Below are 25,852 nucleotides of genomic sequence, written 5' to 3'. Positions count from 1 at the left end.
CGCCTTTGGCTCTGCAGTCGCCCTTTTTTAAACACGCTGTATTTTGACTCAGGGCTACAGTAAAATAAATGTGCCATAAAGACAGGGTGAGAAAGCGCCCGCCTACGGAGTAACTATCAACCTTTTGCGCCCGTAACAGATCCCTGCACCAGGAGGTAATGATACACGTAGAGAAAACTGTAATTTAACAAAGCAGTAGCGTCAGGCAGCCTGCGGACACCCGCGGTAATACGCATCACAGATACTGTACATTATTTCGCATTTCTACGTTTCGATTCCTAGTTAGTAATTCTTGCCCGCAAGGTACTCAGCAACAATTCTTAACCTGCCCTCGATAATCAGCCTCCCCTCTGAGAGGATGCGCGATAAAGACGCTTCTTTTGCTCCTGCGAAAGTGAGTTACCGTCGAGGAGTTCGAAGAGGCAGCGGCGCGCAGCTTGCTGCTTGGCAGCAAAGGGTCGCTCAGTGGTGAGGATCGCACTCGACACAATCAAGGGGGGCGTCGTTCACCTTCCGCGCGGCGAAGAGACACTTTGCGCCTGGATTGATACCGTGAACGGGAGACCGTAAGGAAGGTGGAGACGGCGGCAGCTTCATTCGTGGCGCTTTGCAGGGGCTGCTGAAAATGTAGACACGTCCGGAATGGATTATTGAAAGGATTCCTGTTTAGAAACAATAACCGAGAAGACTTTTTTTCTGCTTGGAAATATAGCTGGAAATATTTGCTCTTGATTTCAGTTTATTAGTAACCTTTTTTTATATATATAGTTTTTATATATTTTTTCAGTAATAAAATGTAATTGATAAATTCGAAGTAATAATCTTTAATCACTGGCATGTTGACTTCACCGTAAATGTAGGATTATTATTATTATTATTATTATTATTATTATTATTATTATTATTATTATTATTATTATTATTATTATTATTATTATGCTACTGATACTGTTTAAAACGCTAAGATTCCAAGGAGGAAAATAACTTAGTCATTACATATAACACTAGATAATTATTATGAACTCCTTAATTTGGAGGATTTTAAAGTATTATGCCCACGATTATATACAAATAAAAAAAAAGATTAATTTGAGACATAGCATTCAGTAAAGCTGATTTAATGGGATTTTTTTTTTATTTTCCTGAGACGAGCTGCATAGTTTTATATTCATATATAGTTATATTAAATTTATTTACATATTTTTAAAGTCGATTTGCGTAATTTCACAGACTGGCTACATTTTTTTTTTCTAAAAAGGCCATCATGTCATCAAGGATTTTATTTTAATTTTAGGCTATGCCGTTTGAATTCCAAAGCTTTTTGAGAACAGCCAGTGCGTAATTTGCCAGTTATGCAACTGCTATTAAACTGACAGCCAGTTATTTCATTTTAATTGATTAACTTATTTTTTAAGCCACAGACGGACGAAAAGGACTTGGTATGTTGCATCTGAAATTATGAATGCTGACAGTTTTTAATTATGGATTTAGAAATATTCCATTTCATCAGCATGCATCTAAATGGAATCGCCGAGGGATAAAGAAAAAAAAATAGGAATTAATTTATTTGAGGAATATAAAAAAAAGTTGCCTTATAAATAATGCATTGACGACAGTCCGTTACTTTGCCAGTGTATTCTTGAAGAAAACAAGGGGCTCGCACAAGAGCTGAAGACTGCCGCTCTTAAAACAAGAGAAAGATGGTCTGACGACTCTTTTTTTTTCTTCCTTTTTTAAAATTTTATTTGTTGGGGGAAAATCGACGTGGAATATTCCCGGCACTCCAGAGGCTGTTTCCTCACTCACTCACACACACGCACACACCTTTAGCGCCAGAGATTTCGGATTACTGCAAGTGTAAGGACGACTGAAGCGCACGTATAGGCTGAGAAGTTGTCTGAAGGAGAAACTAACGGGAGTTTATTGGGCTTTTGGAGAACCTTAAAAGAAAAAAACAAAATCACACAGAGGATGTTATAACCGACATTACTGGGTTTCTTCCAGGATTTCATTTGAAATGTGACAGCAGAGCAGGACGGATCTACCGTGCAGCACGAGTGCTCTGCCTCTCCCGGCTCGCCCCGCTTTCATTTTATCCACCTGCATATTCTACAAAAAAGGAAAAGCCTGTGCGCTTCCAAGTGGGATGATGCGCTCGTGAAGCGGCGCCTTACTTATTGTATGCACTATGCATCGTCCATCCTTGGGCTGTAGTAGCTTGTTGTTGCTTGCTAGTGGAGCTATAAAGGGAACGCGGGCGAATGGTTTGGATTTCTTCTTCTGCTTCTTCTTTCATCATCATCATCAACATCATCATCTTCTCCCTTCTCCTCATCATCCAGTATCCCGATCGTTCGATGAAGAGTAACGCGGCTTTCTGTTGATCGCTGTGCATGGAAGCCGCCCTTTCAGCGCCAGCCTGCCTGCGCATCTTCTTCCTGGACTGCCGCTGCTGCTGCTGCAAAAAACAAGACTAGCGGAGCCGAAACGAATGGTAACACGTCGTTTACACCTGGAATTGGTGGGCTTAGGGGGGATGAGAGGGGAGTAAAAGAGAGAGAGAGAGAGAGAGTGAATGAGACACGGAGACCGTAGGAGAGAAAGAGAAAGAGACAGAGAGAGAGAGAGAGAGAGAGAGAGCGAGACCAGGCGAGCGAGCGTGTGAGCGAGAGAGAGAGAGAGAGAGAGAGAGAGAGAGAGAGAGAGAGAGATCAGCTGCTCCTCTCCGTAGATCTGGGAAGAGACGCTGCTAAATTGGGCACATTTTGTACACCATGTAAAGGTAAAGCTTTCTTCTTTTCACCTTGACGTTCATGCTGCTGCTTTGAAGAAATGTAATACACGGCTGTGTCGATAGATAGCGAAAAGTGATCACCATGAAAATCATCATTAGTGCGAGCAGCGAAAGCAATCACAGTGTGAACCGTTATTTTTCACAAGCCTCCAGTGTGGGGACGGAGATTTTGAGTGTGTAGCATTCATTGAAGTCGATACGACTGTTTATTGTGTTTTATTATTTTACTTCAACTTGTTCATTTCTGGTGCATGAAGCTGTTTTATAAATACCATCTCTATGTGAAGGGAGTTGGGGTGTTAAATGCCGTACATTTGAGAACAGGGAGATGTTAAGCTCGGCTCCTCACAGAAAGCCGGGTGTTGAGTTATTTATTACCTTCTCACATAAAAGCCCACACCCTCAGCTTATCGCCCCCTTCTCCTTGATTACTTGTGAACGAGGTGACCTCAGATAAGCACGGCTAGCCGAATTACAATAGTATCTCAAACTCTTCAAGAGCCACGTCCTGATCAGCAGAGACCCACTAAGGGTTCGCCGTAGATAATGACTTTCTCATCTTAACAAGGTGAGTGCGCCGGGCTGGGCGGAAGGCTTAACCTGCGCTCACACTTGCAGGAGGACAGCATCTGAGCGATGGGCTCGTGGTGCAGACGTGCAAGGAAAAGGGCGTGTGTGTGTGTGTGTGTGTGTGTGTGTGTGTGTGTGTCCACTCTGACAGCGTAGCCTTGACGGGGAACAAAATGAACACGGCTCAGTGCAAGTGCGAAAAGTGTGTGTGCGCGTGCGTGCGTGCGTGCGTGAGTGAGTGCGCTATATAGAGACTGTCCTGTAAAGAAACTGCTGCTTCATGGCCGGGCAATGGTGCACTCCGATATTTAAACAATCAGAACGACTCGCAAACACCACTGAACACACATTACTTTAGATGGACTTCTCCATGAAAAGAGAAACACAAACAAAACATTTAAAAAATACACAGCATTACTCGGCGTCTTTCACTTGACGATCGGCTCAGCGCTGCAGGGAGTGTGCTGTGTGTGGACTTCTCTCTCAAACTAGATGATCTAGAATATATATTTCATAACCAGACGAGGCACGAATTTAAACTTTAAGCCCCCACTTTCTTTTATCGTGTGGAGAAAAGAGCTTTACAGGTGTGCTGCTTTAAAATTTTTAAATCCAAGATTTTGAATCTTAAAAAATGACAAGGAGTCTTCTTAGGTTTCATTTTACAGAGTAGCAGCAAAGTATCTATCTATCTATCTATCTATCTATCTATCTATCTATCTATCTATCTATCTATCTATCTATCTATCTATCTATCTATCTATCTATCTATCTATCTATCTATCTATCTAGTGTAAATATAATATAGTGCCTTTCATATCTATCTATCTATCTATCTATCTATCTATCTATCTATCTATCTATCTATCTATCTATCTATCTATCTATCTAGTGTAAATATAATATAGTGCCTTTCATATCTATCTATCTATCTATCTATCTATCTATCTATCTATCTATCTATCTATCTATCTATCTATCTATCTATCTATCTATCTATCTATCTATAATGCCTTCCTATATATTTGTCTATTATACAACACCTTTCATTTATTAGGTTTAAATGCATTTTTATTGTCACACAGTGACAGCAGCAGGATTTGAACCCATATCGTGAGGGTGTGAAGTCCAAAGCCTTAAGCACTATGGCTCAGAGCCTAACATATTTTATATCTATCATAGTATGCTTTCCTATATAGCTATTATGCTGTACTTTTAATATCTGTGGATTATAAAGTGATCTCCTACATGTTTTCTGTTATATAGCAGATATGTAAATAGCACCAAATATATACTGTATATAATTTATTGTAAGAGCTTTTTTACTTAACTGTTTTGTAGTACCTATCTCTTCCTCCAATCTATATATCTGCCTATTACAAAGTGCTTTGATGTATATATCTATTAGGGCCTTTCCTATTTATTTATCCTTTACATAATACATTCCACATCTATCTGTCTATCTCTTTGTTATAGTGAGTGCTCCTATCTATCTATCTATCTATCTATCTATCTATCTATCTATCTATCTATCTATCTATCTATCTATCTATCTATCTATCTATCTATCTATCTATCTATCTATCTATTATATAATGCCTTTCATATCTGTCTACAGTATCTATTATATAGTGCCTTTAATTTCTATCTATCTATCAATCAATCTATCTATTAAACGCCTTTCAGTTCTATCTATCTATCTATCTATCTATCTATCTATCTATCTATCTATCTATCTATCTATCTATCTATCTATCTATCTAGTGCCTTTCCTATCTGTTGATTTTCTACTTATCCCTGACAGACAGCACTTGACACTCATCTCTTTCTGCCTATAAAGGTGGCTTGCTTGCACACACAGTGACATTTAATAGAAATATCTCGTTTCTTTCCATCACTTTTGTGCTTCTCCTGTGTTATTTATTTGAACAGGCAGGGGGCTGTGTAGTACAGATCTTGAGAAAGTGAGACCCGGAATGGCAAATGCGGAGGTTTACAGTGATTTTATTGTTCCAGGAGTAAAAGTAGTTTGCTTAATTCTCATTATCATTTTGTTACAAGGTTGAATTGTTTTGCTTCACTTTTTTTAGTTTATTTCTTGTTCACTGAATAAAGAAAATGTGTATAAGATGTTAAAATTATTGAGGTATTTTATGAATATATGCATTTCTCTTTTACTATAGCATAATGTGCATTATTAGTACTAATTGTAACACTGCCTACAATAATAATGACATTAAGCCCCCAATTTGGAAGGCACTGTAACAGACTTGAATAGATAAGAGTTGTGCAACAAAGCAGAGCTTTTTAAAATAATAATAATATGATGATGATAATTATTACTTTCATTCTTCTTCTTCATCTTATCATTTTTATTATTATCATTATTATTAATAATAATATTATGATGATGATAATAATTATTACTTTTATTCTTCTCTTTCTTCATCTTCTTCTTCTTATTGTTATTAATAATAATAATATGATACTGATGGTGATGATGATGATGTTAATAATAATTACTTTTATTCTTCTCCTTCTTCATCTTCTTCTTATTTTTAATAATAATAATAATAATAATAATAATAATAATAATAATAATAATAATATAATACTGATGATGATGATGATGATTATGATAATTATTGCTTTTATTCTTCTCCTTCATCTTCTCCTTCTTAATAATGTAATACTGATGATGATGATGATGATAATAATTATTATTACTTTTATTCTTCTCCTTCTTCTTCATCTTCTTCTTATTATTATTGTTATTAATAATAATAATATGATACTGATGATGATGATGATGTTAATAATAATAATTACTTTTATTCTTCTCCTTCTTCATCTTCTTCATCTTATTATTATTGTTAATAATAATAATATGAACTGATGATGATGATGATAATACAGTAATTATTACTTTTATTCTTCTCCTTCTTCATCTTCTCCTTCTTATTATTATTGTTAATAATAATAATAATAATAATAATGGAATACTGATGATGATGATGATAATAATAATTATTACTTTTATTCTTCTCCTCCTCTTCATCTTATTATTATGATTATTATTATTATTATGGGCTATAATACGAAGTGAGCACATGTCTCCTTCACCTCTCCCTTCCCTGCACAAGATGCATTTTCTTGATTGTCGTTTCGCTGAGCTCTCTAAATGTAACGTCTACTGTATCTGTCAATTAATGGGTGCCTCTCAGAAAATGTTAAAGCTTAATGGAACTTTAATGCTGCTTGTTACAGATGGCACCAGTCCAGTCTTTTCCTTGAGTGCATTACCGCAAAGGCTGTCCCTTCTTTCCCTGAGCCTTCTGTTTTGTTTTTGTGATCAAACCTCAGTAGCTCACAAGCTGAATTTGTAAGGATGAATAGTCACTGAGGTAGATATGAATAGACGTGCTTATATTTTGAGACGGATCTCTCGATTACTGTAATTGATGTTAATGATTTGTGTATTCAGCGTTGGGAAGCTGCTCCCGTCTGTTAATTCTGCCAGTCTGAATATTATCCTCTGAGCCCGACACTTATTTTGGAGCTCAGATTTTGGGATTGTTGGCTTTTCATTCTCACCAAACCCCTCCTCACCTCATAATACAATACTGCGGTCCTCCTTCTGTCTCTCAATGAGAGTTATCTTAGGTTCAAGTTTTTGGTCACGTGTGCAGAGTGCAGTGAAACTCTTACTTGCATGTCTAACCAAATATGCAGCAACACTTTCCAATGTATGCAGACATTTTAAATTATTAATTATTATTTTTCCCATGCTTCAACGAGATTGATCACATGAGAATGTTTTTCATTAATTCATCCAACTTAACTCATCAAGCTCACATAATTTAGTCCTTACTATTAAACTATTGTAGGAGATCACAGACTATAATGGCTTCGACTCCTTTTGAGATGAGCCGACTGTAGGGAAATGAAGAAATGAGTGTTGGAAGGTCCATGGAGGATTGAAACAATGCTGCATATCTCCATTCCCCAAGACAGGAGATGGCAGCTGCATTATAATGTAACTGCCTATATTAGTCAAACCGCTGTAGCTGTTATGGGACAACCCAGGAGCAGAGTTATCAGGGGACACTGAAGGAGAAAAAAGACCCCAGTACGTTGTATTATCATGGCAAGGTTTGGGGCTGACCCTATCGTAACTTTTTTATGATATGTCCTCCACCCCAACTCTTGTTCTCTTACCCTTGCACTCACCTGTCCTGGAAGGAGATGCACCCTGCAGCCACAATACACATGCACCCGGGACTGTGGATCCGTTCTGCATCAAGAACTGGTGCTTCACCTTCCCTGTTAGTGGACGTCTCCTTTTCACTCACTTATACACCAGGGGGCTGGATAGAACAAATATGTAAACTATAAGCAAGGAGAGCAGGCAATTAACTTTTATTGAATCATTCCAGTCATTATGATCGTCCAAAGGAGTGACAGTCTGATACACAGGTGACTTCTGGGGCGCCAACACAACCATCCCCGTTTACTTAAAGCTTTTAAATAAACATAACGGACGATGGCGCTCAAAAGAAACAGCACACACTGCCACCACAGCATTGTGGCTAAATCTTTTTGAATGGCTTCATCAGGTGTCTTTTGAATCTGGAGCTCCTTTCCTCAGGTTGCTTGGATAAGAAGTGCTGCCTCCTTCTGGGTGGTCACTTTTTATAGCCCAGGGACCAGAAGGGGTGGAGTCAGTTGCCCTCACTGGGTAGTTTCTATACACTGTGAAGGAAGAAGAAGACAAGACATTGAGCGACAGCACTTTCAGAATGAGATGGTATTACCTACCTAGGAGGAACTCAGAGTGTGACCCTCTGATGCGCATGCGTGGCATCTTTAACATTCCTATAATTGGGGTTAGTGACATTACCTTGACATCAGTTTGTTTTCTGGATGGCTCCATTTTGAGCTTATTTCTTATAGCGTGTACATTTAATATGCTCATTGTGTAGTAACAATCAGGACATGCACGTCAAGTGATATACTATGTTATTATGGCATGCCTATATAAGATGGAGGCACTCATGTTGTTATGATGCAGACAACTTAAATAAATTTGTTTCTTTTTTTCTGAGTCTTCCATTTTGCTGTTTTGGGGCGTCTTCATTATCAAGGACCATTTTTGGATGTATCTTTTCATTATCCAGGACTTCTTAAATGAAATATACAGTAATTCCTTGCTAGCTGTGGATTCCATTCCCACAGGTTTGCTTATATACTACTGTATGAGCGCACCAATGATAGGTAAATGTTTTGAGAAACACCAGAAGATTTGAAGAGCTCAGTTCCAAAATCAGCTAAGTACAAAAGATAAATTTTGGAGATAAATAGGAAAATTTGGGTCCGTAAGCAGATTTTGAAACTAAATCCCTAAAACTATAGAGCTACACTGTTGCAATTAGCAGGTTTTGAAGCTCAAACATATTTTCAGTGCATGACCAACTGCATGAAAAGTCACAATCACGTGTTCACTAAATTTTACCAAAAGGTGTAATTAGCAGATTTTGGAACTCACATCTTCATTTATGTAGAGGAATAAAAAAAGGTAAAAAAAGCAAAATGAAACTGAAGCCGAAGCAAAAGGCAAAATTTGAGGTCAAGAGAACAAACAAGAGGTCAAAAACTGAAAGTAACATGCGAGAGGTTTTGCACAAAGCTTTTTGAGAGTTTTGGTGTTCACCGATTGGATAAGGACATGAATACCAAGTTGTCCTTTTATCCCATCGTGTCAATTAAACACAGGTCATGATCTCAGAGGCCACACCCCTAGAGATACAGGAAGGCAAGTTTCCACCTCAGCCAGCTAATCCTGTTAGGTGGCCAGTTGTGCCTGCAATTGATTGACCTGATTTATTTAGCCAGTTGTTGGGTCGTTCATAGTGCTTAGAATATCCTGCCGACTACGCCAATGTGGGGCAGTGAGTGAAAAAGGCAGAACAAGTTGTGGTGCCAACCTGATAACCAACCCCATTTATTCTTAACAGAAAGCAAAGCAACCAGTGTTCATGGTGCTCAGACATTAAGAAAGTAGACAATTACCTTCACATTCGCCCACCAGAAGCATTAAACAAAAGGTTGTCAGGCTTTGGGGGGAGCTACAGCGTATCAGGCTCTAAGGTCCAAAAAGCAATACCACCATCTGGGGACGGCTGCTTTTATATCATCTGGACCAGAAGGGGTGGGGCTTCTCAGGCTCATTTGCTCTCGGTGGGTGGGATCTCGCTGCTGTGAGGGGGAAAAAGGAGATAAGACTGTTAGCAACAGCACCCCGTCTCGTTTTGAGGTGGTACCGCATACCTTGGATGAGTCTGAAAGGCAACCATGTGTGACAGCTCTCGAGGTAAAATTGAAACAGTACACTAATTTGCAGCTGAAGTCACAAAGAATGTTGCTTCATTTTAAGGTTGATGAGTTTGACATATCATTTTCAAAGGGAGATTTTGTAATTTCAAAAATGCGTACATTGCACCGTGTTCAAGATGTCTCAATAACAATAAAACTGTCCTTCCATCTTTCCTGGAATAATAATTGTGCTAGTCAGTCCATCATGAACTGAGTTGTTTCATGCGAACAGACAGATGGACAGGCAGACAGATGTGGCTATTGCAGTAGGTGCCTTTTCTCATTAAATACGCAAACACACCTAAGAAAAATGGTGCACATGCACTGGTGATGGACCACGCAGACCACATTCTGAGATGGTCAGAAACAGATCGAGATCATATTTGATATGACTGGTCATGCAAATGCGTCACCAATCAAGTATGCAGCAAAGACAAAAGAAAAATCCAGGACTATGGTGGTAGTCAGGTAAGCTGTGGAATGATGGGAAGCTGCGCAGCTGTAAAAAGTGAGTGGAGTCCACTTTACATACGAACAAGTGACAGGCTTCATCACCAGCCAGCACCTTTTATAAATATGCAGACAATGCAGTACTTGTGTGGATCATAAAGGCTGACCACTCTGTCCAGTTTGTATTTTGACAGAGAGGTAGAAGAGTTTACCAAATGGTGCGTTAAAAAAAATTCTTTCAAATAAAGGTAGTGGGAAGTTAAGCAAAATGACACTTTTTATTGGCTAACTAGAAAGATTACAATATCCAAGCTTTCAAGGCAACTCAGACCCCTTCTTCTGGCAATTGTAGTTAGCCAATAAAAGGTGTCATTTTGCTTAACCTCTCAATACATCCATAATGGCTAATATGGTACAACACCCTAGTATTTCAAATAAAGGCAACGATCATTAAAGAGATGATCTTTGATTTTAGGTAAATAAACTTATATGCAACATATCCCTCCACCACAACTTCTGTTAATCCTTATTTAAGTCTGTATGCTGTCCCTCTGTAACAATTTAGCTGATTGTCCATCATCCACCCTTCCACCTACAGTAACTTAGTGTCATCTGCAAACTTAACCAGTGTCTCAATAAATAGACACAAGAGTCATGAAAAGATTTGGGGCAGCCACCTGTGGCTGCAAATGGGTAAATTGCTAGCACTGACGTGCTCAGAATGGAGTCCAAAACAGAACTAACCAGGTTAGTCAAATATGGTGGCTTTACAGGCCAGAAAAGGAAGTGAAGTAATTGAGGTGGGGAAGCGGAAGGGTCCTCTTCCATAAGCTCAGACCCGGACGTGATGTCATCAAAAGGGTTGGAACCGGAAGTCTCTTCAGTCATGGGTTCTTCACCGGAAGTGAAGTCATTTAAGGGTCCAGAACCAGAAGTGATGTTATTCTGGCCAGAACCAGAAGTGACATCATCAAGGTTGGGACCGGAAGTGACGTCACCAGGGCCAGGAGGAATTTCCCATGAACGGTCTGCAGGAAAGTGAGAAAAAAGGTCAGTGCACTCTTCCACCCCCTGGTCTGGTGTGGAATTACTCTCATTTAGACCCTTTAGCTGCCTCCCATGCACACATGTGTGACACCAGCTTCTTGATTTTATTCTTGTCCAGATCTCTTATGCAGGCTGCTCAAAAAAATGAAGGGAACACTTAAATCACACATCGGATCTCAATGAATGAAATATTGAAATGGAATATCTTAATAGTGTGCACCTAGGAAAGCTCCTGAAGAGATGGCGGATGATCCTCGAGGATCTCTTCCCAGACCAGGATCAGGGCATCAGTGAGGTCCAGGACAGTCTGTGGTGCTACTTGACGTTGTTTGATGCACTGATACATAATATCCCAGAGGTTCTCAGTTGGATTCTGGTCTTGGGAATGTTCAGGCCAGTCAATGGCATCAATGACTTTGTCATCCAGGAACTTCCCACATACTCTGGCCACATGAGGCTGGGCATTGTCCTACACCAGGAGGAACCCAGGGCCCACTGCACCAGTGTATAGTCTGAGGATTTCATCCTGGTACCTATCAGCAGTCAGGGAATCATTGCCTATCATGTGTAGGTCTGTGTGACCTTCCAAGTATATGTCTCCCCAGACCATCAATGACCCACCGCCAAACTGGTCATGCTGGTTGATATTGCAGGCTGCATAAAATTCACCATAGCATCTCCAGACTATTTCACGTCTACCTCATGTGCTCAATGTGAACCTGCTCTCATCTGTGAGAAGAACGGGGAGTTAATGGTGGAGCTGCCAATTCTTGTGTTCTCTGCAAATGCCAATCGAGGTGCATGGTGATGGGCTGTGAATACAGGTCTCACCAGAGAATGTTGCCCTCATGCTACTTTCATGGAGTCTCATTCTGTTGGTTTGATCAGAAACATGCACACCAGTAGCCAGCTGGAGGTCATTTTGTAGCACCCTGGTAGTGCTCCTCCTGTTAATCCTTGCACAAAGGAGCAGATACCAGTCTTGCTGCTGGGTTGATGCCCATCTATGGCCCTGTCCAGCTCTCCTTGTGTATGTGTATGGTCCATCTCCTGGTATCACCTTCATGCTGTTGAGACTGTGCTGGGAGACACAGCAAACCTTCTTGTGACACCACATATGGAAGTGCCATCCTGGAGGAGCTGGACACCAGCAAAATGCAAAACTAGAGAAGAATCAACTAGGAAGGCTAAGGAGAGAGCACTTGTCTGTGGCCACCATTCCCTTTTTGGGGATTGTCTTGTCAAGTCACCTGTTGTCACTTTCATTTGCACCAAAGCAGGTGAAGTTGATTCACAATCACTTCTTCTTCCCAACTGGACACACTGATACCCCTGAAGCTTCATGGACTTGCTGTTAGACTCTGATGATTACATGCTCCCTTCATTTTTCTGAGCAGTAGATTTGAAATCCATCTTCATATTACACTTGCCCGTCCTTCACTGCTTTTGGTCAACAGGTCTGAGGCTCCACCTTCTCCTTGGCTTCCTGTTAAAGTCAGTAGTAGCAGGCACATATCTTCTTTCATCAGCAGAGTTTTTTGTTAGGTGTGCGACATCAACCAAAAACCCTGTCCAGGTCACAAGATGCCACTGTCATTTGTACCAAAGCAGGTGACGTTGATTCACAATCGCTTGTGCTTCCTATCTGGACGGACGGATACCCCTGAAGCTCCATTCACTTGGTGGTAGACTGGGATAATTACGTGTTCCCTTCATTTTTCTGATCTGCGTATTTCTTGGTCTTTGTCTGCCGCATGTCTCACTATTTGTATTTTTCCTTTATTCTTCTCTGTCCTCCCAGTCTTTTCTTTCTCAAATCACTCTAACCCTTTGTCAATGTTTCCTTAAGGCTGCACAGATGACACATTTTCTGTTTAATTTATCTCACGTTTCCCTCTCATTTGTTCCTTTTACTCTTCTTATCCCCTTATCCCAAATCTCGTTATGATGGAGGTTATCTTGTCATGATTTGTTTGTGTTAATCAATTGATACGGCTCTCTTTCACAGGGTGGCTGTAGGTAGCTCCAGTGTTCACATTGTAAGGGTTTAGCAGTTTATTGTTGCTGCTTTATACTTGTTAGTTCGGGTTGTCAGCAGAGAATACTATGCAGAAATAAAATGATTTTCATTTAAAACAATTCATTTTTCTTCTTCTTTTGGTTGCTCCCATTAGGGGTTGCCACAGTGGATCATCTTCTTCCATATCTTCCTGTCCTCGTCATCTTGTTCTGTTAGCCCCATCACCTGCATGTCCTCTCTCACCACATCCATAAACCTTCTCTTAGGCCTTCCTCTTGTCATCTTGCCTGTTAGCTCCATCCTTAACATCCTTCTCTGGCTTTGTCTCCCAACTGTCCACCCTGAGCTGACCCTCTAATGTCCTCATTTCTAGCCCTGTCCACCCTCGTCACACCCAATGCAAATCTTAGCATCTTTAACTCAGCTCTATCCTTAGCACCCTTCTCCCAATATACCCCTCATCTCTCCTTTGCACATGTCCAAACCAACGCAATCTCGCCTCTCTGACTTTGTCTCTCAACTGTCCCACTTGAGCTGACCCTCTAATGTCCTCATTTCTAATCCTGTCCATCCTCGTCACACCCAATGCAAATCTTCGCATCTTTAACTCTGCCACCTCCAGCTCTGTCTCCTGTGCCACCGTCTCCAGCTTATATACCGTAGCTGGTCTCACTACCATCCTGTAGACCTTCCCTTTCACTCTTGCTGATACCCCTCAGTCACAAATCACTCCTGACACTCTTCTTCACCCATTCCACCCTGCCTGCACTCTCTTTTATTTAAAACAATTCATTACCATTCTTTTAATCTTTTCAAAAGTGTTATTCAAAAATTTTGGCTGAGAGGGCCTCCCTCATTATCAAAACGCAAAATTAACAGACGCATTAGCGATTCGAGTTTACCATTGTGGGATTGTAATTGTAATTTATGATTGTTAGAAATAATTAGGATTGAAAAGGTTAGGAAGCTGAGTGTTAACGCACATTTTGGGGAGAGTCGAACTGTTGGGGGTGCGCCATCCTCAAACATGGTGTAGTTTTGCCAGGCTGAGGGGAATGTTGACCAGCTACTTACTTAAAAAACTGTCAGGTCAGAAGTCTAAACTGAGATGATATTGTGTTAAGGGAACTTGGGTGGGCATCTTAACACATTGACTGATGGATTATTTAGTACCAGGACGTGTCTGCGTGGGTTTTCTCCCACAATCCAAAGACATGTAGGTTAGGTGCATTGGCGATCCTAAATTGTCCCTAGGGTGTGCGTGTGTGCCCTGCTTTAGTTGCCTCACATTTTTATATAATCGTTTTGTTCACCCCTCTGAATTAAAGCTGAAAGTCTGCACTTCAACTGCATCAGAGTTGTTTCATTTAAAATTCATTGTGGTAATGTACAGAACCAAAATTAGAAAAATTGTGTCTCTGTCCAAATATTTATGAACCTAACTGTAAGTAGAGACTATTTAGAGCACTGCTTGCTGCAAACTGTTGTGTCTAAAAAAAGACCACTAGATGGCAACCCTATGGTAGAGGCAGGCAGTGTGGTGTCGTAGTTAAGGCTTTGGACTTCAAACCCTGAGGTTGTGGGTTGAAATTCCACTACTGACACTGTGTGACCCTGACAGGTCACTTGACCTGCCTGTTCTACAATTGGAATACCAAAAAAGAAATGTAACCAATGGTATTGACTTTTTTTGGCTGATGCCTTTATCCAAGACAACATTTAGGTTTAGGTTTAGGTTTATTTAAACCTAAACCTAAACCTAAACCTAAATGTTGTCTTGGATAAAGGCATCAGCCAAAAAAAGTCAATGTACTGTAAATGGTAGATAATTAACATGTGGCAGCAAGTCGGCTGCGTCTCCAGTGGCTGTATACTGAGATAGGAGTTCTCTCATATGTTGCGTTTTGACATGCAGTGTGAGACACGACTTAACTTGTACCTCGCACTCAAAGTGTTAAAGTTGGGGTCAGGCCATCATTAACTCTTTGAGGGCTGAATATCTTTTCCAATAAAAAGCACACAAAGCACAGCATAAATCAACATGAAATGTCTGTTGCTGTGTACTGTGCCCGCTGTCAGCGTCTGTTTGGCATCCTTGATGGCCAGCAGGAATGCACGGAGGGCCAGCTGTCTGGCTATCTTCACGTGGTAGGTGGGCGGCAGTACAATCTGGTTTGTACCTTTTGTCATCATAAGTGGCAGTCCTCACAGGCGAATGTTGCTGTAGTTGCATCAGCTACACGAACGTGTTCAGCACCACGATTAGCTGGGGACCGATCAGCTGATGCTGGGACCATACTTTCATTTTCAAAATCCATCTCCAGAGTCCAACAAGTTAGAGTCCGATTCAGCGATAATCCATGGAGTATTTTGCTTTGTATTGTCTCTTGCCAGATGTCGATGCCAATTTAGAGGTTGTTCGCTCTTCACTACTCAGCAATGCACAGAGAATCAAAGTCAAATCAATGAAGCTAACTTTCCTACTAGCAAAGAAAGCCAAACTAAAAAGTAATGACGAGTTTTGTCTCAGTTTACAGCTAATTACCATCCTCTACCGCTGAATTTTGACCAAAGTCGACATCCGAGTTGTAACGGACCATCCGTCAAAAACTACTTTGGCAACATTGTCCTGCTTGTCAGCCAGACAGAAGTACAAAACTAAGACGGCATAGTTTGAAAGAGTCCATTCTCAAGGCCAAGTCAAAATCACAAATTACTCACAGATTGCCAATATAAGAACATAAGGAATCTGACAAGCGAGAGGAGACCCTTCAATCCATCAGGTCTGCTTGTTTAGCTTATAGCTAAGCTGTCCCAAAATCTCTCCATTGTGAAGGGTTCTGCTTCAACTACATGGCTCGGTAGTTTATTCCATATTCCCATAAAGTGAAGTGCTTCCTTGATTCGGTCCTAAATGCACTTCTGATAGTTTCTACTGGTATCTGCAAGTATGTGATTCACAGTTTAGCTAAAATAATTCTGCTTGATCTTCTTCTTCAATGTCTTTGAGAGTTTTGAACACCTGAATAACAGTAGATCTCCGCACAGTCTCCTCTGCTGGAGATTAAACAGGATTAATTCTCTGAGTCTGTCACAGTAGGGAATCTCCGTAAGTCCTGGGATGCACCCAATTTTTCTCTTCTTTTTTTATCTTTTATTGAATTTATTAAAAGCATATAAAATTCCACACAATCAAGTCAAACTTAACAAAACTAAATTCAATTCAACTCCCACCTATGAGAAAGAGAGAGGAAGGCTGACAGCTGGAATAAAACTTTTGAGAGTAGTAAAGAAAGAAAGAAAGGAGTCTTTCTCCTCAATATAAATGTTTATTCTAATATGTTATTGATTAGATCCTGCCAGGTTTTAAAAAAGTTTTGTACAGATCCACTAAGAGAGAATTTGACTTTTTCCAATTTCAAATTGTATATAACATTAGTAGGGTGGCATGGTGGCGCAGTGGGTAGCGCTGCTGCCTCACAGTTGGGAGACCTAGGGACCTGGGTTCGCTTCCCGGGTCCTCCCTGTGTGGAGTTTGCATGTTCTCCCCGTGTCTGCGTGGGTTTCCTCCGGGCGCTCCGGTTTCCTCCCACAGTCCAAAGACATGCAGGTTAGGTGGATTGGAGATTCTAAATTGGCCCTAGTGTGTGCTTGGTGTGTGGGTGTGTTTGAGTGTGTCCTGCGGTGGGTTGGCACCCTGCCCGGGATTGGTTCCTGCCTTGTGCCCTGTGTTGGCTGGGATTGGCTCCAGCAGACCTCCGTGACCCTGTGTTCAGATTCAGCGGGTTGGATAATGGATGGATGGATATAACATCAGTTACCCACTATCTGGGTATCTGATTATCCCAAACTGATCATTTTTCCTTTGTTATTAATAATTCCTCTGTCTCCCCTTCCCCACAGGTGTCATCCCTGACAGTACTTTATCTTTTCAGTCCCACATCAATAACATCTCCCGGTTTGCTTATTTCCACCTGCGTAACATTAATTATATTTGCGCCCCTCCCTCACTCCCCACACCATTGCTATCCTTGTTCATAGCCTTCTCACTTCTCGTCTGGATTATTGTAATTCCCTTTTCTTTGGTCTTTCTTACAAATTTCTTTATAAGCCTCAACTGGTCCAGAATTCAGCTGCCCACATCATTACTCACCATATCACTCTCGTCTTGCGGCAGCTTCACTGGCTTTCAGTTAAGTTCCGCATTCAATTCAATTCCTCCATTTCTGTCTGACCTCCTCCATGTTGCCATTCCCTCCCACACCCTTAGATCCTCTACCTCCATCCACTTGACCGTCCCCTTCGTCCGTCTTTACCACCATGGCATTCAGTTGCTCTGCTCCCCAGCTCTGGAACTCACTACCATCTGAGCTTAGAAATATTGAATCAGTCAGTCAGTCAGTCATTGTCCAACCCGCTATATATTAACACAGGGTCTTGGGGGTCTGCTGGAGCCAATCACAGCTAGCATAGGCACGGCAGGGCGCCAGCACACACACACAGAACTGCACACACTAGGGACAATTTAGGATCTCCAATGCACCTAACCTGCATGTCTTCCGGGGCACCCGGAGGAAACCCATGCAGACACAGGGAGAACATGCAAACTCCATGCAGGGAGGACCTGGGAAGCAAACCCAGGTCTCCTTACTTGCGAGGCAGCAGCGCTACCCACTGTGCCACCCTGACGTCCTATTAAATCATTCTCACGTTTCAAATCTAAACTTAAAACTAATTTGTTTGAGACTGCTTTATCCCTTTAATTACTTCTGTCTGATTTTAATTTTTGTATTTTTAGTTTTCTTTATAATGTGTGTTTTATCTATTGTTTGGTGTCCTTGAGTATTTAGAAAGGCGCCTATGAATATATAAAATGTATTATTATTATTATTATTATTAGAAGAGGTGGGTTAGAATTCTTCCATTTCAGCAAAATAGGTCTACGTGCTAATAATGAAGTAAAGGCGATCACAGTTTGTTTGTCTTCTCCACTTTACACCCTTCTGTGAGCCCACCAAACACAGCTGTTAATAGGTTAGGAGTGACTGGGACACCAAGGCTGTCTGATAGGCATTTCAAGATTTTGGTCCAGAATGATGTTAATTTGGTGTAGGCCCAAAACACGTGGGCCCAGTGAGGCTGGAGCTCGATTGCAACGTTAACAGGTTGGATCTTACCCAGGAAACATTTTGGATAATTGTAAATGAGACAGATGTGCTCCATAAAATAATTTAAGTTAAATAACTGAATGCTTTGTGCGCATATGGAATTCTGTGCATTGTTGCCTTCCACTCCGTTTCTGAGATGTTGACTAAGAAATCCTTTTCCCACTGTACTCCGGGATCTTTAAAAGAAAGGGACTTTAAAATGTTTTATAATTTATAGAAATGCTGTCTGAGCCCCCAGGACTGATCAACATCTCTTATGGGAAAGAAATAGGTGGGAGGTGAGGAAAATTAAGCCGATTTCATTGAGCAATTTGGAGATAATGGAAAAATGGTGTTGATGGGAAACTAAATTTGGAGTGTAATGTTCATAGGATGCAAAGACATGATTTATACACAAGCGGTGGGGGTTTGTTTCCTGCCTTGTGTCCTGTGTTGGCTGGGATTGGCTCCAGCAGACCCCCGTGACCCTGCAGTTAGGATATAGTGGGTTGGATAATGGAAGGATGGATGGATTTATACACACATCTCTAAATGATTTAATCCCATACGTTTTCCAAACATTAAAAACTGTGTACGTTTAAGAGGGTGGAAAATGGTGGTTACCATGTGGAGGTGCCACAGATAAAATATTCCCTATCTTGAAGTGCTTCCTACATTGGTTCCATATTCCGATTGAGTGAACCACAATTGGGTGGTTAGGTTATTGACGATAATTTGTATTTACTGGGGTACAAAGCAAGGAATATAAAGAAGTACTGCAGGATTTCCTCTGCACAGCTTCAAGTGATGCTAAGTCTTTGTTGTGGTGTGGTGACCAGAATTGCACCCAATACTCGGTCTGCCATGACTGTGAATAATTTTCCTCTATGATTATTATACGTATTTCCGTGGTTTTGTATCTTTTAAATTAGGTGACCAGGAGAAGGCAGTGACACTGTACTACAGTGGTAGAAAGGAGACCAGGTTTGTCCTGTGTGGAGCTTGCATGTTCTCCTATGTCCACGTAGGTTCCCTCTTGGTGCTCTGGTTTTCTCCCATAGTCCAAAGACATGCAGGTTAAGTGAATTAACGCTGATAAATTGGCCCTTGATGTAAGTGAGTATGTTCATTAGTGTTGAAATTCACTTCACTTTCAAGATACTGACGCTGCCTTCCAGAAGACAGATCCTCCAGTGGGCATCAAAACTGACAACAAGACACTGGGGAACACACAATCTTTCCCCTACCTCAGAATCATAATATCTCGTGATGCCTCTGACTAGCCTCCACTTCATTCGTGTATTCTGTAACCGAAATTTCAACATGGCAATGAAGGTTGTGGTATATCACGCGGTATATATATCAACACTTCTTTATGGATTCCAGTCCTGGACTCCCCACCACAAGCAAATCCACACACTAGAAGCATTCCATATTTGCTGCCTACAGAAGATCCTGGGTATCACTTGAGATGAGATTTTCTGGAATGGTGTTCATCAATTAGCTTTGAGGCCATGCTGCTCTGCCATGTCCTCTTCTGAACCGGGCACATTATCCATATGGATCAGTCTCGGCTTCCCCGGTAGGTCCTGTGGGTTTAACACATGACCTTAAGGTGGACTGAAGAAACACTGGAAGGACTATCTGAAGCGTACTCTTGAGACCTGCTCCATTCCATATATGCAGCTTGAGACACTTGCTGGGGACCATGTGCTTTGGAGACGGACAGAAATTGAAGGAGTCCATCACTTTGAACAACAATTGATCCACCAAAAAGAGAATGGCGAGACATCACTGCTGAAATCAATCCACTGCTCCTGGAGGTGGGGTCTGACTTTTCCAAATTGGCCTGCTCTCCCACCAGTGTACACACTGACAAATTTACAGTGAAATAGCAGATGCCCTAAACTTACATTTTTCTGAGGTCTTCACAAGTGAGCAAGTGGATAACCTCCCAGAGGTAACAGGGACTACTAAGGATGTACTGAGGGATTTGGAAATTGTAGAGGGAGAAGTGCTGCTCAGATTAAATAAGATGAAATCAAACAAATCACCAGGACCAGATAATATTTACCCTCGAGTTCTTAAGGACACTAGTGAGTACAGATATAAGCCCATGACACATATTTTTAGGAAGTCACTGCGCACTGGAGAGATTCCAAAGGACTGGAAAATGGCAAATATCATCCCATTATATAAAAAGGGTGACAGGGCAGATCCAAAGAACTGTAGGCCAGTAAGCTTAACGTTCATTACAGGAAAATTAATGGAAGGAATTATTAAGGATAAGATTGAGCAACACCTGGCAAGGACAGGAGTTTAGCTGAACAGACAGCATGGGTTCAGAAGAGGGAGGTCGTGTTTTACTAACATGCTGGAATTCTATGAGGAGGCAACAAAAGGATACGGATAGTGGAGCATATGATATTATTTATATGGACTTTCAGAAAGCATTTGATAAGGTGCAACATGAGAAGTTGGGCATCAAACTAAAAGAAGGGGGAGTTCAGGGTGATGTTTTTAGATGGGTGCAGAATTGGCTCAGACACAGGAAGGAAAGGGTGATGGTGTGAGGAACCTCATCAGAATTAGGTGATGTTAAGAGTGGTGTCCAGCAGGGGTCAGTGTTAGGGACGCTGCTATTTTTAATATTTATAAATGATTTAGATAGGAATATAAGTAACAAGCTGGTTAAGTTTGCAGATGATACCAAGATAGGTGGATTAGCAGATAATTTGGAATCCATTATATCATCATAGAAGGGCTTGGATAGCATACAGGCTTGGGCAGATTTGTGGCAGATGAAATTTAATGTCAGTAAATGTAAAGAATTACACATAGGAAGTAAAAATGTAAGGTCTGAATTCACAATGGGCGGTTGGAAAATCGAGAGTCCACCTTATGAGAAGGATTTAGGAGTCATAGTGGACTCTAAGCTATCGACTTCCCGACAGTGTTCAGAAGCCATTAAGAAGGCTAACAGAACGTCAGGTTATATAGCGCCTTGATGTGTGCAGTACAAGTCACAGGAGGTTCTGCTTAAGCTTTATAACACACTGGTGAGGCCTCATCTGGAGTATTGGGTGCAGTTGTTGGTCTCCAGGCTACAAAAAGGACATAGCAGCACTAGAGGAGGTCCAGAGATGAGCGACTGGGCTGATTCAGGGCTACAGGGGTTAAATTATGAGGAAAGATTAAAAGAGCTGAGCCTTTACAGTTTAAGCAAAAGAAGATTAAGAGGAGACCTGACTGTGTTTAAAATTATGAAGGAAATTAGTCCAGTGGATCGAGATGGTGACTTTAAAATGAGTTCATCAAGAACACGGGGACACAGTTGGAAACTTGTTAAGGGTGAATTTCGCACAAACATTAGGAAGTTTTTCTTTACTCAAGGAATGATAGACACTTGGAATAAGCGACCAAGTAGTGTGGTAGACAGTTTAGGGACTTTCAAAACTCGACTTGATGTTTTTTTGGAAGAAATAAGTGGACAGGACTGGCAGGCTTTGTTGGGCAGAATGGCCTGTTCTCGTCTAGAGTGTTCTAATGTTCTAATGTTCTAAATTGATGGACAGCATCATTGTCGGATCCACAGACAGCCATGAGAGACTGACTGTGCTCATTAGTGCGTTTTTTGCAGGGTTTGTCAAATATTTACCTGGAAATTCACTCTGTGGACGGCTTAGACAATTTCTTTTTTTTACATTCCAAACACCTATGTACCATAATGCATAATCCATGTCTCTATATATAAAATCCAATGTCTGTCTGTCTGTCTGAATGTATGTCTGTCTGCTTTTCACAAGAGAACTACTTAACAGATTAAGATCTTTTTTTTTCTATACTTTGCTTGAACATTACGGTTGATTTTGCGAGTTCTATATATATAAAAACCAACGTCTGTCTGTCTGTCCACTTTTCATGAGAGAAATACTTAACAGATTTAGATCAGTTTGATTTTGTGACCTCTCTCATCGTGCTAAGTATCATAGTTGGCTTGTGGTAACAATTCATTTGCGTGAATCCAAGAGAGACACAGCGGGCTGAGGAGAGGTGGGGGGGCGGGACCCTCCTTACTCACTCGCCAGCCTCAGGGTGTTCCTTACCTCCGCTTAGCCAGCGAACGAGACAACTACTTAACGGGTTTGGATTGGGTTTTTTTCTAGAATTTGCTTGAACATTCCGGTTGATTTTGCAGCTTCTCTCATCACGCTAAGTATCATAGTTCACTTGCAGGAGCGATATATTTGCACAAATCTGAGACAGACACAGCGGGCCGAGGGAAGGGGGACAGGGCCCTCCTCACTCATGCGCCAGCCTCGGGGAATATCTTACATCCGCTTAGCTAGTGAATGAGAGAACTACTTAACGGGTTTAGATTGGGGTTTTTTCTAGAATTTGCTAGAACATTCCGGTTGATTTTGCGACTTCTCTCATCGTGCTAAGAATTATAGTTTGTTTGCAGGAGCAATATATTCACGCAAATCCGAGACAGAGGCTGTGGGCCTTTGGGGGGAAGCGGGACGTCAGGACCCTCCTTGCTGTCCTGTTTCATTACTACTTGGATGGAGCCGTGGTGGATGGCTAGTAAAGTACATAGTAGCCAGTGTGGTGTCATACGCTGTGGTCTCCTGGAGAAGCAACCTGAGGTTAAAAGAAGCACATTACCTGAATAAACTTATCAGAAAAAAGGCGGCACGGTGGCGCAGTGGTAGCGCTGCTGCCTCGCAGTTAGGAGACCCGGGTTCACTTCCCGGGTCCTCCCTGCGTGGAATTTGCATGTTCTCCCCGTGTCTGTGTGGGTTTCCTCCCACAGTCCAAAGACATGCAGGTTAGGTGGATTGGCGATTCTAAATTGGCCCTAGTGTGTGTGCTTGGTGTGTGTGTCCTGCGATGGGTTGGCACCCTGCCCAGCATTGGTTCCTGCCTTGTGCCCTGTGTTAGCTGGGATTGGCTCCAGCAGACCCCCGTGACCCTGTGTTTGGATTCAGCGGGTTGGAAAATGGATGGATGGATGGATGAACTTATCAGGAAAGCCTGCACCCTCACAGGGTTGAACCCTAGACAAACTGGAAGCTGTTGTGGAAAAGAGGATGGAAACAAAATCGGATGCCATCACGAACAATTCTCTCCATCCCCTCCAGGAGGCGCTCTCTTGAGTAAGTTTAGCCACAGGCTCATTCCACCACAGTGTGCCAAGAAGTACCTCGGGGATGGGATTTTCTGCCCATTAATGTCAGGCATTTCAAAGTTTCTACGTTATTTCTGTTAGATTCACTTTTTATTTGTTATTTGTATTCTGCCACTTGACTTGTGCTTCCGTTCTTTCTACTTGGTCAAAAATTCTTGACAGTCTTTAATTAGAATCTGGATGAGATGTTGGGACAGCTTAACTAAACAAACGGGCTCAATGGACTGAAGGGTCTCCTCTCGTTTGTCAAATTCCTTATGTTCATGTGGGTGGAGCCCCTTGGAGGCGGGGTCACCTGGATGTCATTGGTGTGTCTTTGTATAACAGTCAGGAAGAGAGACCCAGCAGTGGCTCATTGACTTTGTGAGGTGTTTTGTGAGTATCATTTGACTTCAGTTTCTGGTTTACCGGTTTCTTTCTTTCTATCGTGATTGGATTACTGCCTTTGGTTTGTGTACAGGGTCTTGTTTGCTGTGTATTGTAGGCAAATTATTAAATTGCATTTTTAGCATTTATCCTAATAAATCTCCAGTTTTTAATAAAAATCATTATTGCTATTTTACTCACAAGCTAGAGGTTTATGCCCACCCTGTCTCTTTTTTTTTACTGTACCATGTCTTGTGTATTGAACTTTTAAAGCTTCCCCCATTTTTAGGCCTATGTAGGCCGCAGCCTGCAAGTAGCAGTTAAAGGTTGGCTGATGTGGGGTAAGCCTCTTGCGGACGGGCTAGTGCCTGCTTTCTGGCTCTGTTTGGAGGCCTCAAACCCCTTTTTGGTCTATCTGTCCCCTCAATACACAAAACAACTCCTCTTTTATATTGTTTGCATAATGACAGAGTCACGAAACTAGAAATCGCATGGCCGGCAATAAGCGTAATTGTCATAAACATTATGGCTGTGACAAATTAGCATAAAATACCTGTATAAAATTAATTAAATAAATCAGCACAGTGACATCATAAAGGTAAAAATGAGCACTACCATGAAAAATGAAACAAAAGAATCTAAAAATTGTACCTGAAGAGGCATTAACTGTCATAAGCTGGTCAGACCTTTCTGTTTCTTTCTGGTAGGCTGTTCATTTTCCGTTCACTTCATTTCACTGAGTGTCAATATCTGACAACATTTTGGGATATTTATCATTACAACGGCTGCCTTCTTTATTTATTGTATAGAGCGTGCAGGAATTGCTGTATTCACGTCAAGTGGCGTTGCTGCATACTGTAATTATCTTTGTCCTTTGTGATGTGAATAGTCATTTTAATGTATTATTATTTCAATCAAGCACTGCTGTTGCTGACTGTGTGCTGAAGTGGGACACATTTCCATAGACTGGAAGGACTAAGTATTAGCCTTGGCCTATTAGTGTAGCCGTCATGAAGTGTGTAGGCTAAACCAACCCCAATTCTTAACGGGTCAATTTAGAACTGACATCATGACAGCAAGTTTGGCAGAGACAGGCAGTTCAGGCCAAAACAGCTCGTCCGATCTACTCTCAAAGAACTGCTGTCTACCACCCAGCTTGGTAGGTTACTGCACGTATCTGTGCTTCTCTTTATGAAGAAAAGAAGAAAAAACAAGACTTACACTTAACAAGTTCCCATCCCCATGTGTCTCCATGTTTTCTTTGAAAAATTTGTTTTACAATAACAGTTTGGATCCACCGTACTAATCCCTTTCATCATTTTGAATACTGTCACCTCTTTAGTCTGAGCTTGAAAAGGTTCAAATACTTTGATTCTTCTTCATAGCTTCTACCTTGCAGTTTTGGAATTAGCCTAGTTGCTCCTTTCTACACATTTTCTAGCCCTGCTATGTCATTTTTGTAAGATGGAGATCCATCCTGCATACCGATGAGGCCTCACTAGTCCATTATCTGGTCTAAGCATATCCACTTGTTGCTGCATTTATCCAAAATTATCAAAGTTTTACAGCTTTTAATTCACTTCAAAGGATGATTCAAGCAACAGTGTTACGTGCGTTTCAAATCATTCTACAAAAAATATCTTTGTTTAAAAGTTTTAGTAAAATTTCAAAGCAAAACAGTTCGCACAAAACTAGAGACAAAATTGATATTAAAGAAAAGAAAAGTTCTATTTAAGGCTTATTTATGTCATTTCATTTCTGTAAGTTTGGTCGTGAGTGTTTGGTCACTTGGGGTACACTAAGCATGTAAGCGCATTAAACATGTTTGTCATTCCAACAGATGGTGCACCACAAACATATTTAATAATAAAAGCATTGCATTTGTCATTTCAACA

At 41.1% G+C, this 25,852-nt stretch overlaps 1 protein-coding gene across 4 annotated transcripts in view; it reads left to right on the top strand.

The window, feature by feature from the left end:
- Positions 1-1,246: 1,246 nt before the first annotated feature.
- Positions 1,247-25,852, top strand: part of LOC114647026 (leucine-rich repeat and fibronectin type III domain-containing protein 1-like protein) — a 636,531-nt gene continuing 611,925 nt past the window's right edge. For 3 of the 4 annotated variants that reach the window (XR_003715451.2, XM_051934018.1, XM_028795504.2), the window contains exon 1: positions 1,247-2,494. The gene's annotated coding sequence lies outside the window, so the exon portion shown is untranslated. Of the gene's footprint in view, positions 2,495-2,679; positions 2,783-25,852 lie in introns of those variants that run through there. The other variant, XR_007936295.1, reaches the window with a different exon arrangement.

This window comes from Erpetoichthys calabaricus, chromosome 1, assembly GCF_900747795.2.
Source record: "Erpetoichthys calabaricus chromosome 1, fErpCal1.3, whole genome shotgun sequence".
In the NCBI taxonomy this organism is placed as follows: domain Eukaryota; kingdom Metazoa; phylum Chordata; class Cladistia; order Polypteriformes; family Polypteridae; genus Erpetoichthys; species Erpetoichthys calabaricus.
Note: the sequence above shows the minus strand (reverse complement) of the source record. Positions and strands in the feature narration are given on the sequence as shown.